The sequence below is a fragment of the Saccostrea echinata genome, unplaced genomic scaffold (genome assembly GCF_033153115.1).
Source record: "Saccostrea echinata isolate AGI-Se365-2 ecotype Australia unplaced genomic scaffold, CSIRO_AGI_Sech_v1 ptg000028l, whole genome shotgun sequence".
Taxonomy (NCBI): domain Eukaryota; kingdom Metazoa; phylum Mollusca; class Bivalvia; order Ostreida; family Ostreidae; genus Saccostrea; species Saccostrea echinata.
Window position 1 is genome coordinate 13,792,528 of NW_026889777.1, and position 18,747 is coordinate 13,811,274.

At 33.3% G+C, this 18,747-nt stretch overlaps 1 long non-coding RNA gene across 1 annotated transcript; it reads right to left on the reverse strand.

Annotated features, from left to right (window-relative positions):
* Positions 1 to 339: 339 nt before the first annotated feature.
* Positions 340 to 17,912, reverse strand: LOC133194144 (uncharacterized). Its single transcript, XR_009722044.1, has 4 exons — positions 17,829 to 17,912; positions 13,516 to 13,620; positions 13,205 to 13,302; positions 340 to 2,661 (listed from the first exon to the last, which is right to left on the reverse strand). It is a non-coding gene; the product is annotated as an uncharacterized LOC133194144 (long non-coding RNA).
* Between the last annotated feature and the right edge of the window lie 835 nt (positions 17,913 to 18,747).

The window sequence follows — 18,747 nt, forward strand, 5'->3', positions numbered from 1 at the left end:
AGTATACTCCATATTGTTTTGTTGAGGACACAAAGTTCACAGTGGACATCAAGTAGTTTTTCCTGCTATTTATACCCGGCTTCGTCACCGAGTGCATTCGCTTTCCAACTAATTGATGAAGTTCTGACCTATTCCTACATTTGTTTAAATTCTTTGTGATTTAAGAATACATTTGACCAGTTGAAACCAAGAGTACATGTACTACATAAATTTCAAGGTTGTGATTAAGATTCAGTAAAAGTTATGCCCCATCCAGTATAGCAATATGTGGATGCCATGTTCAATATACATATTTGCTATCATTAAACTTGCAGAGACCATGAATCAAAATAATTCAAATGCTTAAAAATCATTTTATTTTTACTGCTAGTCAAAATACAGTCACTCAAGCATATCCTTTGTTAATTTGAAAAAAAAAATGATAGTTTAACATTTATTATTAATACCATACCAAAGCACAAGATAGTGCACTTCTTACATAATCCAATGATTCATGCTGTGATTTTACAAAGTATTTAGATGTTTCTTATTTACAGTTCAGTATACATGATATACCAGTACAATGTGACACTAACCTAGTATCAGTTAAATGGATCATTACTATTCTGTTTTTAAGAAGTTTGCAGGGTAAAAAGTATAATAAAATAAAAATGTTGATACATTTATTGATTGCATATGCTAAAAACTTTTATAAAAATCAAACATTGTATCATAACAGCTTTTACAAATTAATTCAATACATTCAAAGGTACAAAAATCAAATTATTTTCATCCACAGTTTTATCATATTCAGTTGAACAACAGCTACATCTATTATACAAAATGTATGGTAGTTGGCACTGATGGTATATATATCCTGAGCAAAGAAAAAACATACCTAATCAAAGAATACAAAGCTCACTTCTATAAATGTTATCTACTAGTAAGGCAAAATCTCACTCAACAAACACTCTGGTAATGTATATCACCTGGATCCAAAATCTATGCAAGTTGGTCTGGGTTAGATTAAACTGCTCAATAACCCTGAAAATGTATGTTACATCCAGCATCAGAAGCAGGATATATCATCTATGTTTACTGATCACCAATGAGTATATTGTTACTTTGAATGAACCTTCTCTAAAAACTGGTCATTAATCCAGAAAATCTAAGTCAAATCAAGGATTGGTACCCTGAAACATTTACATGTACATACATCATCTTTGCAGGTTTGTTCAACATAGAGTTTATAATTACATGAGAATAGGACTGCTCAAAACACTTAATCTTGTGAAATCCCACATGTGGCGCAAAGGATAGAGTTTGTAATCTAGAGTCGCGAGTAAGGATTTAATCCTTAAGTCTCAGGTTCAAATCCACTGGGGATGTGGGGACCAGTCCTTCAGATAATACCATATAAACCGAGGTCCCGCCTAGCAGTTGATGTGGGCACAAAAAAAATCCCTTACTGCTCAAGGCCCTGAGTGCAAAGTATAGGTCAAATTTTGCAGCTCTCCACCAGCAAGTAGTGGCATCTCCATATGGATGAAAAATTCTTGAGAGGGATGCTAAACAACAAACAAACAAAAACAAAAAAAACACATGAGGAAAATGTAGATCAGGTCAAGCATCTGAAGTAAATCTGTTAATGTGCTTTAATCCATGCAAGTTTGTCCAGGTAGAGCTTAGGAATGAACCTTGCTCCTTAAATTTTAACTGGGATACAATGCTAGGTATATAGTAAGAACTCATCTAGACTGTCCAGAAAAGCTAAAAAATATTTAGCAATTTCTTACTTGCATGATTTAAAAAAACTGCAATCTAGTAACATTATTTCAAAAAAAATTTCAACACATTTTCTAATTTTCAACAAATTCAATGCACTGTGAGAGGATTTAACATTTCTTAACCACATACACTGTACTTAAAGTGCAATATACATGCATTATACTGTATGTTAAATCTTTACAGTTTTCTTCCAGTACTCTAATAGTATATGAAATATGAAGATTACCAACAGTGATCAAGCTTTAAAGTCCATTGAAACAATACAAAATTAGAGCAGAGCAAACACAGACCGCTAAAAACACCAGGTGCAATGGAGGAGAAAGCATTTCCTGCCATGTGCTCCTTGACATGATTGGGCAAATGGAAAAATCCACAAACAATTCAGTGTAAACAATTTCGATGAAAAACATTAGTCAACATTCAACTTAATGATCGATTGAATTTGCTGTAATAATTAATTTACACGTAAGTGTACACACATGTATGCATACTAGATGAATTATTTCACAATATCCAAAATTGGACAATAATAGTTTCTAATCTAGCTAGACAACAGGAAATTTTCATTATTACTTAAATTACATGAAACTATTGAAGTCTGTGAGCTACAAATTATATCTAAAAATTATACACATTTTAACAAGTGTTTACAGTTTAGTGTATTTATTATACACAAATGATGACTTAGTAAGACATACTAGTTAAGTCCACAGATTGACTTCCAGATTTCAGCTCAAAGGCTTGAAGATTTTTAGTGGCTCTTTCATCATTTTTTTTTCACTGAATATTTTCATTTTTATTTTCAAGACACTGTTTTTGTTGAGGTCTTTTAGCAGTTTGATGCAATCCAAGAACTCCAAGGGCAATTTAAGAACTCCTGAATTTCTTTCTTACCTGGAAAAAATAAAAATTTAAAAGTTTAAAATATATTCAACTTACAAGAAGAAAACTAGTAAAACTAGTGATAATATAATAGACCTTTCAGATGTTCCAAAGCAGCTACATGTATCTAATTAAAAAATATAAAGTTTGAAGTATTTAGAGTAACCTGTATTCTGAACAAGGAATATGTGTATTTGACAGACAGATGAATGAATAGACTGATCACTATAGAGCACCTTAGTCTTTTTTCAATAATCTTTATATTAGTGAAAATCAAATAGGAACTAGAGTGTTTCAAGGAATGTATATGTCACCTGCTAGGTATCGTCATTAAAGAGGTAAATAAATCTAAGAGTGGTCAGCTATTAATTTAATATTAGCATGGAGGTTCATGCATTTGCCTGCAAGGAAAAAAAAGGATCCAAAAGCAAAAGACTGGGATAGAATCTGGCAATCAAAGAAAATATGGTTCCCCAGTCCTCAAATGAATAATTAAATTGAAATTATGATGAATAACTATTTATCATTTTATTAATACACATGTAGGTGCTTCCAACAATCCTCGGAGGAAAGGAATTTCAGACTGTCTTTACTTTAATTGTCACTTTGTCAGTCAACACGATTCATTGTGGAATACTGATCCCAATGTATTTTCATAGTCTTTAAATATAAGTTTGTGTGGTAACTGAATTTCATACAGTTTCAAAGTATAGTATCATGAGCTCAAAAACATATATAAATGCTAATTATCAAAACCCTGCCTCTCAAAATTTTGGAGATATAAGGTGTGACAGACGGACAGACAGACACCAGGTAAAGTGATCTCTAAGTGTCGTTCTGCTCTGCAGTTGACACAAAAATGAAAGTTAGTCAATTTTTGACCATGTATATCACTTCAGTGATGAAAGGAATGCTGAAGTGGTAAGTCTATCCTAATTATTTGAAAATACAGCAACCCCATTGGTCAGAATATAATACATATGCTGTCTAGCCTTAATTTCATTGGCATAAAGCAGCACAAAACACGATTTGATTGGATGGTGCAACTTGTTTTTCTAGGGGGCGCTGTTGCAACCCTGGAAAAGAAAAAAGGACTGGGGCTTGCCCCTAGGGGGCACTTACTGACCGGAAGTAAACAAACAACAGAAATAGCAATACACTAGAAATATGTCCATAGGACATGTATGCCTGCCGAGTATATAGTAATGCAACATGAAATTTTGTGTTAGTGTATGAAGTTTGATGAGAATATCTTGAAAAGTTTCTTTAAAATTTAAATTGAAATCTAAAAAAAATGGATATAGATGATAAATTCTCACCAAATTATGTATAGATGCATAACCTTAGATTTCAATATTTTAAATGGTTTTAAAACCATGCAAAATGCAAATTGAAGGAAAGTGAGGTCAAGGTCACAGGAAAGGTCAAAAGTTTTTGAAATAGTTGAATAGGTCTTACTTATTATATATGTATCAGCATATTAAGTTTGATAAAAAATATCTTGAATGATTTCTTTAAAACTGAGCTAGTCAAAGCGTGCCGCCATGGTCGCGAAGTAAGGAGTTGATCCTTATGTCGCAGGTTTGAATCCCACTGTGGGACACGGAGACCAGTCCTTCGGATGAGACCTTATAAACCAAGGTCCTGTGTCACAGTAGGTGCTGGCATGAAAAAGACCCCTCACTGCTCAATGGCAATGAGTGCAGAGTATAGGACAGAATTTGCAGCTTTCCACTGGCAAGTGGTGGCATCTCCATGAGTGTAAAATTCTCGAGAGGGACTGCAGATTACCTGTAATGATTGACCAAAATCCCTACTAGGCTTTAAACTCTTCATTCTTGACCTGTATTTCGTCAAATGAGATTTTTATGTGCCCGGATCGATAGATCGGGGGCGCATATTGTTTTTGTCCTGTCTGTCTGTTTGTCTGTCTGTTGTCAACTTTAACCTTCACCATAACTTTTGAATCATGAGAGAGAGAGACTTCATATTTGGTATGCATACTCCACTCATTAAGTTCTTTCAAATGACACCAAGGTCAATGACCTTGTGACCTTGACTGTGACCTATATGCTAAAAATAGCTTTTTCGAACTTTGTTGCTGCCGGGTGCATAGTGTTTCACAAACACATCTTGTTCCAGTTAATTAAGGTAAAATTACTAATTGTTAAAACTGTAAATGATTTTTTTTTTTTACCTGAGCCAGATTTTTACTTTTCTTAAAAGTATCTGTATTTGACTGTTGGTTCCACCTATCTCAAGGAAATGATCTGTAAAAGTAAATGTTAGAAATCATAATCTGTTCTCTATCTACTATAATCATGAGAAAAGGTGTTGAAAATTAACAGATGGAGATAAAATCAGCAGTCATATTAAAGGCTTTTTTCAATAATCAATTTATTAGTGAAATCATAAAAGTATTAGGCAAAAAGGAAAAATAAATGTTGTCATTAATTAACCTTGCATATTTCTACAATTTTCTGATAAGAAAATTATACCCGATAGATGCAATATAATCACTCTTTGCCTGCCCCTAAATTAAATTATGAAATTTTGATAGATTTTGATCTAGTAAGCAATTATTTAAAACAAGGTTCTTTTAGAGGTGCCTAGGGTCGAAATTCATAAAAAAAAAAACTACAAAAAATGTGAAAACCTATTTCTATCATACTGGTTTATATTTATTACAAATGTCCTCATAGTCAGCATAGCCCAGAACGATAGACCGCAGACTCTCACCATGAACATTTTTAGTGTACTGGTTCAAAACCATTTGTTGGCACATTTTTATTTTTTCAAACTTTTTACCTGTATAAACACTAAAGAACGAGTGCACTTATGGGCCCCGGTAAAATGTGAAAAAATGAAGAATTAAATTAAGCATAATTTTCCATCTCAGATCATTAATTGATATCTAAACCATAAGATTCAACAAATTTTATCGCTGAAATTCATAAATATACAAAGAGCAAAGCCATACAATGTGGTAGGGGGTCAGCCAATATTCGTGATTTTCTGTAGTAAATCGAGGACGGTCATTCATTTCAAAGCTTTTGTTTATTGTCAGCCTAACATTGTACAAACTTGTACGATTGACAAAAAATGCATTATACATTTATAAAACTTGTGTGAAAGTAGGAAATTTGTACATGATTAGGCTTGTACTTTAAATGTTAAAAATGTATGAAAAGTTCAATGTTTTTCCTATAACAAGCAAGAGCTATTTACCTGTATGACCTATGTTGAACCCACCCGTGGAATATATTTTTTAAAATACTGGTAGTCACTTTTTTTCATTTTAAAATTTAAAGGAACTAATGTTAATACTTATTGTATTATTTCAAATGCAAGCATGCAAATTCCTTAGTTTGATCACTATGGATACAGGTATCTATACAACTTCATTCGATTTTTTTCTCAGGTAAAATAGCACAAGAAGTATCATTCAGCAAACGTGCCTGTCAATGATCCACCATCAGATTGTTCAAGTGTCTGATTTAAATGTCTCCTCCCCTTGATTTAAATAAACGAAACTCAAAATAGGTTCCGTACGACTTTCCCGGATTTGGGGTATCTATAGGCATTTAAAAAATCTCATTTGTTTCAAATCCATGCTGATTTAGGTGATGTTTTAATGTGATTTTAATTAGAAATGTCCACTTGTGTTTAACTATTACCAAAAGAGAACAATTTGGTAATACATTCTAAAGTAATACGGCACTGAAAAAGGGCCCATTAAGCATTGCTTAAGTGCACTTGTCCTTTGATTTTTAGCTCACCTGAGCCGAAGGCTCAAGTGAGCTTTTCTGATCAAAATTTGTCCGTTGTCTGTCGTCGGCGGCGTCGTTGTTGTCGTAAACTTTTCACATTTTCATCTTCTTCTCCAGAACTACTGGGCCAATTTCAATCAAACTTGGCACAAAGTATCCTTGGGTGAAGGAGTTTCAAGTTTGTTCAAATGAAGGGCCACGCCCTCCTCCAAGGGGAGATAATTACGAAATAGCAAAAAATTAATGGCATTATTGAAAAATCTTCTTCTCAAGAACCAGTGGGCCAGGAAAGATGAAACTCATGTGGAACTATTGTCAGGTAGTGTAGATTCAAGTTTGTTCAAATCATGACCCCCGGGGATAGGGTGGGGCCACAATGGACGATCAAAGTTTTACATAGGAATATATAGGAAAAATCTTCAAAAATCTTCTTCTCAAGAACAGCGAAGCTATGATTGGTCATATTTATTTGGAAGCATCCTCAGGTGGTGTAGATTCAAGTTTGTACAAATCATGACCCCCGGGGGTAGGGTGGGGCCACATTGGATGATCAAAGTTTTACATAGGAATATATAGGAAAAATCTTCAAAAATCTTCTTCTCAAGAACAGCAAAGCTATGATTGGTCATATTTATATGGAAGCATCCTCAGGTGGTGTAGATTCAAGTTTGTTCAAATCATGACCCCCAGGGGTAGGGTGGGGCCAAAATGGACGATCAATGTTTAACATAGGTGTACATAGGAAAAATCTTCAAAAATCTTCTTCTCAAGAACAGCAAAGCTATGATTGGTCATATTTATGTGGAAGCATCCTCAGGTGGTGTAGATTCAAGTTTGTTCAAATCATGACCCCCGGGGATAGGGTGGGGCCACATTGAACGATCAAAGTTTTACATAGGAATATATAGGAAAAATCTTTAAAAATCTCAAGAACAGCAAAGCCACGGTTTGTCATATTTATGTGGAAGCATCCTCAGATATTGTAGATTCAAGTTTGTTCAAATCATGACCCCCCCCCCCCCCACTCCCTTTTTAGGAGTAGGTTGAGACCACTTATCATTTAAGCTTTTCAATACTAAACTGATTTTTCCTTTTTTCCTAGCCACAGTGCTCAGGTGAGCGATGTGGCCCTTGGGCCTCTTGTTTAATACAGGCTTTTGCATTTTACTTAATATATTTTCTTCCTTAAATGCATGTTTGGTGTTGATATAAAAGACATCTATGGAAATGCAGATCATAAATTCTCTTTAACTAAACGCAATCAACCGGAACTAAACCTCATTGTAAGCACACTTTGTTTGAGGACATGAATCATTCACTTTGACGTGTTACTCGATACTGCAGGTGTCACGAAAAAAAAATCATGCCGAGCAATAATTGCTGTGTTTGCCTTTCAAGAACATAATGACGTGTAATAGTACTGTTGTGCCAGTGGGAGAGATACTGTTCTATGCAGAGTAGATGCAGTTCATTCCTTGGGAAAAATGTGTGCATTGGCGATATGTTATGCTAAAAATGCATAAGGGTTTTCAGATTAGAAAAAAATGTGGTAAGGTCAGTTAAGGTTTTATGTCCCGTTGCCATTACTCAGTCAGACAGCAAGAATGACCTTCAAACAAAGGATGTATCATTCTGTAAATACTGAGGTAGGATCACATGAACACACAGTTGAGTAGAATGAAATATATCGAGATAACAATCAGTATTCAAGCTCAAAAGCCCATCAAAAAATACAAAATAGGAGCAGAGCAAACAGAGACCTCCAAAACATCAGAGGTGGGACCAGGTGCCATGGAGGAGTGAGCATCCCCTGCAGACCAGTCACACCCGCTGCGTGCTCCTTGTCATGACTGGGAAACAATGGAAAAATCCATACACAATTCAATGTGTAAATAATGGCCTAACAATAAGTATGAAAAACGTCAGTCAGCATTTTACTTAATGATAAATTGTATTTGCTGACAAGGTCATTGTATCGACCATAGAACTTACAAAATGATGACTTTAAACAAGACTGCTGATATTCTTGTTTCAGCAATTTGTTTGTCAATAACTTACCTAGTTTTAAAAATTGTTCATACATAGAGGATGCTCTTGCGTATCGAATCAACTGAGAGATATAAACCCCGTATGCAGGTGATGAAGGTATACTGCTGAATAAGTAAGGGAAGTTGACGATTGAAAAGTTAAAGTCATCACGTATATCATAAAGCTTGGTTGTTAGATTACCATTAATGTAGAACTAAAGCAATACATGAGAAACAAGAAACTACACACATGTGACCTAAAGTCAGTGACCGGAACATATATCGATAAGCTTTTTCTAAAGACTGAAACCAATATTGGTCCTATAGGTCATCTCATATTTTTAACTAGAAGTGTTCCTTTGATATACTATATTTTATTTAATTTCTATAGACTTACTATACCCTGAAGAAAAAAAAAAAGAAAACAGGAACTACCTGTTTAAATGACCCCGACCACCGAGGTTAATCTAAAGTTTGTCCTTGCCTACCTGAAAAACAGACTGCCTCGGGCAGTCAGTAATTTCCAACTCTGGTTATGAGATGCTAAATGTTTAATACTTACAATTAAATGCTTATATTTACATTTTTAAATTCATGATAGATTGAGAAAGTCGATAAAATCATTTCTATATTATGTCTGTATATTGTACAGGGGGAAAATAACTCGCAGTGTTAATATTCCCTATATTCATGGTGTGAATAAATCCGTGAATTCAAGAAACAGTGAATAAGTTTTCAATAACCTCCATGTTATATTTGGAAATTTGAGAATGGACTACGATAGGTAAATATACGTGCAGTGCATGGTCATTTCAGTTTTACGAATCGTACTTGTCATTCAATTATTTTAATTATCACGCTTGACATTAATTTAGATCACTCAGCAGATAATAACCTGTATTTGTAAAAAAAAAAAAAAAACTGTTTTAATAGCCAACGCTACATGTTTCATCAATCAAAACACTAGGGTCATGGGTTTTGAATACCCGTACTTAACTATGTTACGACGTGTATTTGTTACCTGCATTATCATGTTTTTATCGACATTTTGGTTTTGAAAAATCATTCAAATAACTATCGAACTTGCTGATGTATATATAAATCTACCCTGTTGTTCGTGAAGTGAATACATAACGCTGATTAATGCCTTCCAACTACGCTATGGATTAAACGGATATAGACATTGAAGGGAGGTACATGTAACATTTATTATATACCGATTCCACGAATTCGTGTCAGAGGAGAGAAAAACATGAAAATTACAACCCCTGAAATTAATCCCCTATACAGTACTTCAACCGAGAAATTAGTTGAAACTGGTTCCAGAAAAGAAGCTGAAAATGTTCAATAGTTTACATACATACAATACTTGACACATGATGACTGAACAAAAACAGATAGCAATATGTAATTTAAATGACTCAGGTGAATTATAACCTGTTCAATCTTAGATCCATCTTTTTTCTAATACGAGGGTTGATCCAAAAGTTCATGGAATTTAATTATTTCTAAAATTTTATTGTGATTTGATGAAAGCAAACAATAGGCATATTTATAATATAGAGTCATTATGCAACAATACTGGAAAATTTCACCACATTCCAATTACCAATAAGGTCACATGAGCTTTCTGAACACTGATAGTTGTAAAATCCGGGAGAGACTTCGACGTAACGTCAAGTTAAGTATGTCATGTCATGTTATAGGAGCATCTCACCCTCATGTTCAATTCAACTAAGTAATTCTACAGAATATTCTGCCTTTTTCTCCTTTTTTCTCTCAAGAAAAGCCTGGGTATCCTCTCACACCAATCGACTTATCTTTATATTACACTCATATTTCAAAAATACTCCCCATCTTTCCATATGATGTTCCAATTTCAGTAGCAAAGTCCAGCACAGTACGTCAGCGGTCAACATCCATCATGGCTTAATTTGTCTACGAAAAAAACAGACCTTCCAAAAGCAGCCACACCTTTAATCAACCTCATGGAAGTTCTATTGTTCTTAAATTTCTCACGCCACTGGAAAATCAGTTGCTAAATGCATTTTTCTCCAGCCTGTATCAGTAGTATACCCCTTTAAGTCAGAGTGTTCCTAAGATTTTAACAAAACTTATAACTTGACTGAAATGTGACATTCTCTAACAATTAAAAGATGAACAAGAAATCATCAACTAATAGTCTAAATATCAAGTTAAATCAGTAAAACTCTCACAGACAGGTATATTAGTGGTCAAGGAATCGTAATAATGACAAAATTCTCATTTTATTTGCCACTTAGTGCAGGTTTTTTCTTATTTCACGTATTAAGAATTAAAATGAAAATGAACGAGTAAATGTCTCCCCTGCATTTTAAAACATCCTTTGCTATGGCAACTGCCATAGAGTTACTATCATTAATATTTAAAATATTTTTTTATTTAAAAAATTCAACAAGTGTCTATATTCTTATTTGTAATTTTCAACCACTTTCACTAATAAATAAATAAAATAAGAAGAAATTCCATGAACTTTCGGATCAATCCTCGTACATGTCAGTCATTAAATTTATATAATATACCGTATGCATAAGGGAGACCAAATGTATTATTACTGCATTAAGGAGACCAACCACTATCCATATGTAAATCAGTATTCAACCACTTTCACTAATAAATAAATAAAATAAGAAGAAATTCCATGAACTTTCGGATCAATCCTCCTACATGTCAGTCATTAAATTTATATAATATACAGTATGCATAAGGGAGACCAAATGTATTCTTACTGCATTAAGGAGACCAACTACTCTCCACATGTAAATCAGTATTCAACCACTTTCACTAATAAATTAAAAAAAATATGAAAAAATTAGTGATGAGACATCGGTTAATTTTCATAATCGATAATCGGTTGGAATCGGTTACTGCTTCTGATGCGATTTTACCGATTATAATCAGATTTCTTCATAGTTTTGTATACAAAAAGCAGACTATTACAATAATTTCATTTATTTCTTTAACATGAATATATAAAATACATAATATATTATTTTCTTTGTTGTTTTGCTTCTTTTACACTTTCTAGACCTAAAAATATTTACAGTGGACACCCAACATGGCTGCCTAGCGACAGAAAACGAACTTCAAAAAGTTGTGGGGGGAATTGATCACTCTTTATATTTAAGGTGAATGTTGACTAAGTTGCATATTTTATATCTCAAATAAAAGATACAATTAATATTTTTTGAATAAAAAGAATCAGCTGATTTATCAAACCAAAGAGCAAACACCGATTTGGCAGAAAAAAAAATTCACCCGGGGTTAAATTGAATGGGTCGGTCGGGTTATTACAGGAAACAAAAATAATTTTTTTTAAGCCCTATATATGCATCTTCGGTTCTTAATCACCTCTGCTTCATGCTAGTTGGATAGTATCAGATGCAGATGCCATTTTCTTTCATTAAGAAGAAATAAATTTTAAACCAGAAATGGATAATTCCGGAATGTATTGTATTAGAAGTATGTTTCCGATGATCGATAATCATTATGAAAAACTATAATCGATCATCGGAATTGGTAGCATTTTTTGTCGACAATCAATGTTTTCTGATAATCGGTACAACACTAGAAGAAATTCCACGAACTTTTGGATCAACCCTCGTACATGTCAGTCATTAAATTTATATAATATACAGTATGCATAAGGGAGACCAAATGTATTATTACTGCATTAAGGAGACCAACTACTATCCACATGTAAATCAGTATTCAACCACTTTCACTAATAAATAAATAAAATATGAAGAAATTCCACGAAATTTTGGATCAACCCTCGTACATGTCAGTCATTAAATTTATATAATATACCATACGCATAAGGGAGACCAAATGTATTATTACTGCATTAAGGAGACCAACTACTTTCCACGTGTAAATCAGTATTCAAAACTTGAGATTTTAGTACTCTAATAATTTACATGTTTAGCTACATGAACTAAATCTATTTACCTTTGTCATAACGCAAGAACTGTTTTACATTCAGCCAACTTTAACATTACACATGCATACAGCGTATGCCATGCATTAGGAAGACCAGATGCATTATTTCAACATTAAAGAAACCAACTACAATGGAACAATTAGACAGTATTCCAAAATGTTCATTCCAATACCATAGTAATTTCCCTTAATTTGTTTGTATTTAGATGACTTAAATCAATTTATCTTAGCCAGAATTGGAACAAAAAAGCTAATCATTAAAGTGGCCAAACACATGAACAGACAGATGGACATGATGATTCCTATGCTTATATACACCCAAAGTTGCCAAAGTAGAGCAGATGCAGTGGTTAGAGCGTCTACTCTAGAGTCGCGGAGAAAGAAGCTGATCCTTACATCGCGAGTTTGAATCCCACTGTGGGACGTGGAGACCCGTTCTTCAGATGAGACAGAGGTATTAACCGAGGTCCCATGTCACAGTAGGTGCTGGCTCGATAAAGATCCCTCAATGCTCAATGGCCGTAAGTGCTGAGTATAGGACAAAAATTTGCAGCTCTCCACCGACAAGTGGTGGCGTCTCCATATGAGTGAAAAATTCTCAAGAGGGACGTTAAACAACAAACACTATACACCCAAAACTTTGTTTGCAGAAGATTTTGTGATACATGCTTTACAAGTATACATATTGTTCATAAGGGAATAAAAATGCTATAATATATCATTAAGGAAAGCAACTGAAATTAAATGTGCACTTCTAATTGAACTAAACAAAATTACCCTTTGTCAGAATGTAGATTTATAAACAGGAAGGCTGTTTTTCTTCATTTTTTCCATGTCAGATTCAGACTGTTCTTGAAAAAATTCTGGCATACACCCTGTAAAAGTGAATAGTGCAGATAATAAAGAGCTTCTAAATAAACTGCATAATATTTAAATGATCCACTTAAAAGGGATAACAAACGCATTTAACTCCATCAACGAGACCAATTGATATCCATATATATATTAATCAGTACATATATTTTAATTGTGATATTTTAATATCCTAGTAATTTACATGTTGTGTTTTATGAAATAAATCTATTTACCTTTGTCCAATGACCAATGAGCACAAGCACTGATTTTTCCTCTTTTTTCTTAACGGAATCACCAGGGCCAGTCTGGGGTCCATATGATTCTGGCATATGTACACTCTGTAAAATGCATATTTGTACCATGTACAGGCATATGAACAATATTTCTATACTACATACATGCATCATTAAACTTAATAATCTTTTTTTTCCAAAATTCATTATTCATATATAGTGTTTTGCTGTTAGCAAAATTCAACAAAAACTATACCGTATATATACTTGCCTATAAAGTGGTCCACCTATACGTCAGTAGTATTTTTTGAGGTTATTTTGGAGGGATTTGCTATTGACCCGCTTATAAATCGGTACAACTTTTTGCCAGAATCAATTGACAATTTCAAATCAATGCTCTGATGTTTTAACCTGGTTTCAAGTACTAATCTTTTTATGACTCACCTATAAGTTGGACATAGAGTATATACAGTACCTGCATTATACATGCATTAGGAAGACCAAATGCATTATTGCAATATTAAAGAGACCACTGTGGCAAATGAAATCAATGTATGAATTGTATTCAAAACTACGGGTGTACTAATTTTTCTGAAGTATATCATGATATAATGTGATACACAAAGACTTTAACAGGATATGTACATATACCCACATGCCTAAATGTAACAACAGTTTAAAAATGAATAATTTTTTTTTTTTTTTTTTGTAAATTTCACTGTTTAATTTATGAAATATAAAATATTATTTAAAACCTATAATTTATTAATATTGTGGGTCATCACCCCATTTTTTGTGAAGGAATTATGAAAGGCATTGTAATTTCAACTTGCTCACAGAGCAAGTTTTAGACAGAGGACCAACTCTTTATTCAAAATTTAGTTTACATACTTAATTTTTTAACAATTAAGTTTAATGGGTTTAAAAAACTTCAAACTAGGTCAAAATATTTTGCTTTCTAAATATGGGCAAGAAATGTTCTTTTGCTTAAAATCACCTTAACTTCAGAAAAAAAAAATGCACTGTGCTCATCCTCTTCAAATGCCTTGTTTGTAAATACCGTATATACTCGCCTATAAGTCGGTCCGCTTATAAGTCGGTTGTATTTTTTGAGGTTATTTTGGAGGGATTTGCCATTGACCCGCTTATAAGTCGGTACAACTTTTTGCCAGAGTCAGTTTGCATTTCAAATTAATGCTCTAATGTTTAAACCTGGTTTCGATTAATATTTTTAGAAAAGACGCCAATATTTAAATTTAAATCATTAAGAAAAATACATAATGCACACTTAAGATAAAGATAAAGTTATTAAAATATGTAAAAACTTGTACTTTATGTATAATCTTGGAATACATAATTGATATATCCAGACTCTGTTCAACGATAATCATGGAAATGTTTATGAAATACTACATTTCGCCGTCCAGAAAAATACTAACCTTTTTATGACTCGCCTATAAGTCGGACATAGAGTTTTGGACCAAAATTTAACTCCCAAAAGACCGACTTATACGCGAGTATATACGGTAACTGATAAAAGGTATATCTCACAAATGCTTCATTATTACAAATGTCTTACAGTAAATATATGCATCACCACAACTTATTTCATTAGTAAGAATAAACCCTTAAGCAATGAATATAAATGCTGAAAAGTGGTGCATTGTTAGGAGTTGATCCTACTACACAAGTTTTGAGATTATCTCCATTGGTGCACTCTTTTGTTACAGAGGGGAGTTTTGTTTCCACGTTAGCAGGCAGGTGGAACAGTGGCATCTCAATATGAGTAAAGAAATTCTCAAAAGCAATCTTGAACATAGAAACTAACAAATAAATGCTGAAATGATACATTGTGATATGTAGGTATATAGGGTTGGGATAATACACAGACCTTATGATATGATACATATAAAATTTCAAAATGATTTATAAATCATGATTGTCAAATGTCAATAAATAACACAATAAAGTAGATTCATCATTTAATATAATGGCTAAGCATTCAGATTTGTTGTGTTTCTCATATATTGAAACTTTGAATGACACAGTTTGAAAACAAGCTGTCTTCTCTGTAGTAGCGGAACTAGTGTAGAACCCAACATGTTCCAAAACTCGTAAGAATGGCCTGATTTGAATGTGTAAGATACAGTTGCAATGCCAACCATGCCAACATTTGGCATTTGTTTATTTTTTAGTTATTTTATGAACCAGCAAAAATTAGGGCTGCATCAAACATATTGATACATATCTAGATTAATGAATATATTATATCAAAAACAAGAGGCCCATGGGCCACATCACTCACCTGAGCACATTGGCTAGGAAAAAGCACAAATCACTTCAGTATTGAAAAGTTTAAAGGGGAGGGGGCTTGGATTTTGAACTACCTGAGGATGCTTCCATATCAATATAACAAATGGCTTTACTGTTCTTGAGAAGATTTTTAAAGATTTTTTTCCTGTATATTCCCTTGTTAAAAATTTGATCCCCCATTGTGGACCCTCCCTACCCCCCCCCCCTCCCATCATTTTAACAAACTTGAATCTACACTACCTGAGGATGCTTCCATATCAATATGACTAAATATGACTTTGCTGTTCTTGAGAAGAAGATTTTTGAAGTTTTTTCCTATGTATTCCTATGTAAAACTTTGATCCTCAATTGTGGCACCACCCTAACCCTGGGGGTCATGATTTGAACAAAGTTAAATCTACACTATCTGAGAATGCTTCCATATCAATATGACTTAACAAGGCTTTGCTGTTCTTGAGAAGAAGATTTTTCAAGATTTTTTTCTACATACATCTATGTAAAATTTTGATCCCCCATTGTGGCCCCACCCTACCCTGGGGGTCATGATTTGTACAAAATTTAATCTACACTACCTGAGAATGATTCCATATCAATATGACTAATTGTGGCTTTGTTGTTCTTGAGAGAAAGATTTTTAAAGATTTTTTTTCTATAAATTCCTATGTAAAATTTTGATCCCCCATTGTGCCCCCCCCCCCCCCCCCCCGCCCGGGGGTCATGATTTTGTATAAACTTGAATCTATACTACCTGAGGATGATTCCATATAAATTATGACTAATTGTGACTTTGTTGTTTTTAAGAAAAACAATTTCAAGATTTTTCCTACATATTTCTATGTAAAACTTTGATCCCCCATTGTGGCCTCACCCTACTCCTGGGGGTCATGATTTGAACAAACTTGAATCTGCACTACCTGAGGATAATTCCATATCAATATGCCTAATTGTGGCTTTGTTGTTCTTAAGAAAAAGATTTTTAAAGATTTTTTTTCTATATATTCCCATGTAAAACTTTGATCCCCCCTTGTGGCCCCATCCTACCCCTGGGGTTCATGATTTGAACTAACTTGAATCTACACTATGTAATGAAGGTCTCACCTAAGTTTCAACTTTTACAGCCCAGTGGTTCTTGAGAGGAAGATTTTTAAAAGATACCACTAAATTTTCACTAATTCTTAATTATCTCCCCTTGAAAGAGGGTGTGGCCCTTCATTTGAACAAATTTGAATCCCCTTTACCCAAGGATGCTTTGTGGCAAGTTTGGTTGAAATTGGCCCAGTGGTTCTTGAGAAGAAGATGAAAATGTGAAAAGTTTACAACAACAACAAAGACGACAACGACGACAGACAACGGACAAATTTTGATCAGAAAAGCTCACTTGAGCCTTTGGCTCAGGTGAGCTAAAAATAACTTAATTCCAATACATTTTGGGCAGGCAGTTTTTTTATTTAATTCTGTGAAAAAGTTGGGAATTTCAATCACCAAAGATTATATTTAACTGTTTTGAATTAAAACTGATCAAAAATGATATAATCATTAAGGAGGTAGCACATCTTAGATGATTATTACAAAATCATAAAAATACATAGACAACTTTACTTAACATGTTGATTTTACAGTCAAGAAAAGTTTGAATTTGAAGTGTAATTTTTAAAGACGGTGAGACAAAAAATTAAAAATGAGTAAAAAACAATTATTTTTATAAAACTCATGCATAATGATTTATAAGACTTTTTTGACAGAATTGTTAAAGAATTCAATATATTGCATATCGCATTAAAAAATGTCTTTTTTTTTTTGCTCAATACACAGCCCTAGCAAAAATGATATACAACAAGGACTTTGATTGGATTATTAACATTCATTCAACTGATCATAATTATTAACTGTTATTGCACTTTCATTTTCAAAATGTTGTTAGGTACATTGTTTGTTCACTCTTTTGCATTGATATTATAATTTATAAAAGAGAATTTTAGCACAAAAAATTATCAATTTACCTTTCTTGGAATAAAGACATGTTGACCCTTGAGCTGAGATTTTCTCTTTTTCCATAGATTTGTTACACTGGGGTACAAATGATTCTAGCAGAGACCCTGTAAAAAAGGACTTAATTATGGAAAAGCATGAAGAATATATGCCTATTATACATATCTTAAATTCTAATGAAAACAATGTTTTTTAATTAAGATCCATATATTTCTAATGATTGACATAATACAAATTCAAAATAAAATATGCATGTCTATATTATACACTGTACCTTAAGCAGACCAATTGCATTATTACATCCTTCAGGAGACCAACTTAAATCAATGTTTGAGAACTACTTGTAAGAACAATAAATTTGTCTACTTTACAGTACTAAATGTACATGGAATCTATAGGATCATGTTACTTTAATTGACCTGCCTTAGTTCAACACAGTAATCTAACAAAGAAATTGAGCCAAAACAACATTTTAAGACATTTTGAACAGTGCATGTTCCTATCATTTCAAAACCATTACCAGTAAAAATGCTAATATAGGAAAATGATGACACTTAATTAATATTGTACTTTCAGGTATATTAGATGAATTAATCTGATTCGTCAAGAAACATTTGTTAAAAAGCACTATTATCCGCTGAATAATGAAGCTACGCCCAGTGTCGCAACAGTCAACATTGCTTGACGACGGGTGATATTCAAAAAAATAGTGACTGCGCAGATATATGCGCTCAAGGTTCACTATTATTTGTATTTGTATAAAACATATTCAGTATAATATAATAAATATTGCATGTAGTTGAGTGTAACATTGAAAATTTTCACCCCTCGAAAACCAAATAAGTCAAAAAGAGGATGGGTTTCTTTTCCAACTTCTACATAGTTTCGCCCCTGCAAAAACTGGTATAGACCTTGGAAATGTTTAAACGG